Here is a 4702-nt window from a genome sequence, read left to right as displayed (position 1 = left end):
GAGTGTCAATGCACAGCTCTCAAGGGACTCCTTAAAGCAGATAATTGGGGCCATGATTGCACAAACCTCTCAGAGACTCAGTGGCAAAAAGAAGTGCTTAAATGACCCCGATTACCTTGAAGCATGAATGAGCTCCACCGAGTGTTGTTACTGAGTAAAAATCTCAAGGGACTGATTAGAGCAAATAATTGGAGGCCACGAGTGCACAAACCTCTCAGACTCAGTGTCAAAAAAAAGTCCTTGAATAAACCTTGAGTAGCCGGAATTACTGATGAGCCCCACTGAGTGCTTTTACTGATTGAGAATCTCAAAGGACTTGTTAAAGTAGATAATTTGGGCAACAATGGCACAAACCTTTCACAAAGTCAGTTTTAAAAGGGAAGCATCAAGTACCTTTAAAAACCTGAAGTGCTTTGAAGCATTAATGAGTGCACTGAGTGTCATTACTGACAAAGCCTCTCAAGGGACTAATTAAAGCAGATAACTGGAGGCCGTGATTGCACAAACCTCTCTGAGACTCCAAGGCAAAAGCAAAGCCCTAAGTCCTTTGAAAAGCCTGCAGTCCCTGGGAGCATTAAGGAGCCCCCAGGGCCATTCCTGACCAAGGCTCCCCAGGGACTCCTTCCAGCACATCCTTGAGGCCACTGGGATGGGAGGGGGATGCTGAGGGCAGGACAAGGGGCTGACAGTGCCCAGCCTTGCCAGGGCTGTGCCAGGAGGCCCCAGGGCCTCAGGACAAGGTGACTCCTCACGGCCCTTGGTGGCACAGAGGCTGCTGTGGCCCAGGGCACCAAGACTTGGCTTCTCTTTGTCCCCACGTGTCATCACTGCCTGCAGTTCTCTGCTCTGGCTGGGGCCTGGGGACACTTTCTCTGTCGTGTCCCTCAGCGGGACCCAGTAAAACTTCAAGAAACTTTGGAGCTGGATTCTGACTTTGAATTCTTGAGAGGTTTCTCCAGCTCCCTCTCAGGGACTGATGTTCAGGGCCTCAGCACAAGCCTGGAGAGGGTCACTCAAGCCCTTGTGCCGTGTCTGTGCTGCTGAGCTGGGCCGGGCTCCTGGCACAGAGGCAGCTCCTGGCAAGGGCAGCGCTGCAGAGAGACAGCTCTGCCCAGGAGCAGCTCCTGTGCCCAGCCCAGCAGGGCTGGGGCACTGCTTGCAGCCACCCCGGGCACAGCACACAGGCACAGAGGGCTTCAACTCAGCCTGGGCTGGCAGCACGGAGCAGAGCTCACTGAGGGCTCACTGGGGGACAAATCCTCACAGCGTAAGGAAGAGTCACTCCCAGGCTGGGGGAAGAGAAGCTGCAGCTCCTGCAGGGATCTCCTGAAGCTGGCACATCCCACAGCTTTAAGGCCCTTCCAGGAGGACTCTCAGCGTGGCTGCAGAGCAGGCATGTGGCCCCAGGGCAGGGCTGGGTGTCCCTGCTGCAGCCCCCGAGGCACAGCACAGGGCAGCTCCCTGTTGCCGGGCTCTGCTGCAGGGCTGAGCAGCCGGGGCTGCAGCCAGGGGTGCCCAGGGCTGTCGAGCAGAGCAGGGTCCTGCAGCCCAGGGCGCTGCGCTGGGCCAGGGACTCTGCTGCCTGCCAGGGACAGCTCTCAGCTGGCCCGGGGAGCTGCTGCCAGCGCTGGGGAGAAGCTGTGGGGGGAAGGAGCCACCCTGAGCAGGGCAGGTGCTGCTGCTGAGAGGGGCTGTGTGGGGCAGGGCTGCTCCCAGCTCCAGACCAGCCTGGGCACAGCTCCGGAGGACACTTGCCAAAGGAAGCTAAGCCTGGTATTGCTGCAAAGACCAGGAGCTTTCCTGAGAGTGCTTTCAATTTCCTGCTTGGAGAAGGATGGGAAAGTTGGGGTGATGACAAAAACATTTTTGCTTTTTATGCATTTTTCATTTATTCGTACCTCTGTTAACTACTATTATGTAGTTATAAAACTATTATCTTTAATCAACTCTATTCAACTACTATGACTCTATTCAACTACTTTTATATACTTGTATTACTATAATCTTTAATTAACTCTACAACATTTCCTACCCTTTGTCTTAGATTTTAGAACAATAAGCTTCAAAATATATTCCTGAAATACTGCCCAGTCTTCTTGTCAGGAAGTGGACCTACAAGATGAACATTTTGTTTTTAAACCAGAGTGTGAGCAGTCAGAAAAAAAAGTGGCACAAAGAAGCCCTTGGACCTACTCCAATGGGTTGACCCAGGGGTTTGTAGCTGTGGATACTGAATTTCCTATTCGATGTTTCTGTTAAATATCCTAATTAATCAACCTCTAATAAATTGTTGAAATCAGGGGCTGGGTGTTCCTCATTCCCACTGAGACACCTGGAAGTTTCCAAGAAAGGTCTGGTTTTTACTTTACTGTTGTAACGCTGTTGCAAGGGGTTTTTTTCTCTTCTGATTATAGGCAAAAGAGGATGAGTGAAGCAGAACAGGAATTGTAATCACAGAACCACAGAACATTCTGAGTTGAAAGGGACACCTAGGATCATCAGAGTCACGTTTAATCATTTACAGAGACTCCTGATTTGTAACTTTGGGTGGTCAGTCTCTCTGCTGGGAGCCTCCCAAAGGGCCTTCAGCCACTCCTCAGCCCTCAGCAGCAGCAGCAGCAGCATCCCCTTTGCAGGGCCCAGCAGGGCTCTCCTGAGCTGCCCTTGCCCAGCTGCAGACAGACCCTGCCCCAGGCCGGGCCCTGCAGACAGGCAGGTTTCTGTAGGGCTGGGCCCAGGGCGCAGAGGGTGGGATGGGCTCTGTGAGCACTGGCAGGGACAAGGCTCCTCTCAGGAGGGAAATGTCCAGGCCCAGGGAGAGGCTCAGGGAAGGAGAGGGGGCTGAACAGAGCAGTGCTGGGGGCAGGAGGGCACTGTGGGTGTGTGGGAGGTGCTGTGCACAGCTGGGCACGGGAACACTGTCCTGAGTGCCTGGCTGTGTCTGCCCTGCCCTCCCAGGCACAGCCCCACAACATCTTCTCTTGGTTCTGCCCTCCCCTGATACTGTCACTGTCATCTGGTGCTCTCAGGGAGGCTCTGGCATTTGCAGCAGCTGAGCCAGGCACTGCCCTTGGGATTCTTGCCAGGCAGCTGTGTCCATGGGAATGGGGTGTCCGAGCTTCCCTGTGAGCTGTGTGGCTGTGGGCAAAGCAGTCCATGGGAAAGGGGAATGAGCTGAGCCCCTTCCCTGAGATCCCATCGTGGGCACACCCGGGGATCTCCTTGCTGCGTCCTTCCAAGCTCTGAGCTGCCCTCCTGCCTGCAGATCTGTGCCAGAGCCTCTGGCAGTTCCCTGAATGTGCCACGGGGAAGTGCAGAGATGCCACAGCTGAGGAAATGCTGTTGGGTTTGCCAAGGGAGCTGTGAGTGTCCTTGGCAGAAGGGGGTGCTGAGGACCTTGCCCAGAGACCTTTGGAGAGGGTGAGACATTCGGGGATCCCTCTGCTCTGGGCAAGGTCTGGTGCAGCAGAAATGCTGGGGATTTCTGACCTCAGTATACCAGGAATGATGTGTGGGCAGGAAAATAATGCCTATAATTCCTTCCTGTTCTCCATGCCCTTTAGAAGTGGGAGTGAAGATGGCAACAAGCCTTTCTGCATTAGGAGTGATTCCACTGACAAATCCTGAATATCCAGGCTTGTCCCTCTGCCACATGGCCAAAAACCCAGGGCAGCGGGGCAGGGACGGCTCCTGGAGAGCCCCCATGCACAGGCCTGGCTGCTCCTGGCACACTCAGACAGCACAACTGGAGCTCAGGCAGGGACCTGGGTGAAGGTTTTCCCGGAGCAGGAACAAGGGTGGGTGAATCACAGTGGGACAGTCCACAGGGAATGACCCATGTTTGGCTCAAAGCAGCCTGTCCTGACTTGTCACTATCCTTTATCCGTGAACACGTCCCCATGTGCAGCCACAGCAAATGTCCAACAGCAGCTCCATCAGCCGCTTCCCTCCTGCTGGCATTGGCAGACACGCGGCAGCTGCAGCTCCTGCACTTCTGCCTCTTCCTGGGCATCTCCCTGGCTGCCCTCCTGGGCAACGGCCTCATCATCAGTGCCATAGCTTGCGGCCACCACCTGCACAGCCCCATGTTCTTCTTCCTGCTCAACCTGGCCCTCAGCGGCCTGCACCACTGTCCCCAAAGCCATGCACAATTCCCTCTGGGACACCAGGACCATCTCCTACACGGGAGGTGCTGCACGGCTCTTTTTCTTTCTGTTCTTCATGTCAGCAGAGTATTTGCTCCTGACCATCATGTGCTATGACCGCTATGTGTCCATCTGCAGACCCCTGCACTACGGGACCCTCCTGGGCAGCAGAGCTTGTGCCCACATGGAAGCAGCTGCCGGGGCCAGTGCCTTTCTCAATGCTCTCATGCACACGGCCAATGCATTTTCCCTGCCCCTGTGCCATGGCAATGCGCTGGGCCAGTTCTTCCACGAGGTTCACCAGATCCTCAAGCTCTCCTAGTCCAACTACTGCTTCAGGGAGTTTGGGTTCATTGGTTTTTCCATCTCTTTAGGATTACGTTGTTTTGTTTTCATTGTTTTCTCCTCTGTGCAGATCTTCAGGGCCGTGCTGAGGATTCCGTCTGAGCAGGGATGACGTCACAAAGCCTTCTCCACCTGCCTCCATCACCTGGCCGTGGTCTCCCTGTTCCTCAGCACCGTCATGTTTGCTCACCTGAAGCCCCCCTCCATCTCCT

This window comes from Chamaea fasciata, unplaced genomic scaffold, assembly GCF_029207755.1.
Source record: "Chamaea fasciata isolate MVZ Bird 193981 ecotype frontalis unplaced genomic scaffold, bChaFas1.0.hap1 SCAF_74, whole genome shotgun sequence".
Taxonomy (NCBI): Eukaryota; Metazoa; Chordata; class Aves; order Passeriformes; family Sylviidae; genus Chamaea; species Chamaea fasciata.
The sequence above is the reverse complement of the archived record's forward strand: the minus strand, read 5'-3'. Positions refer to the sequence as shown.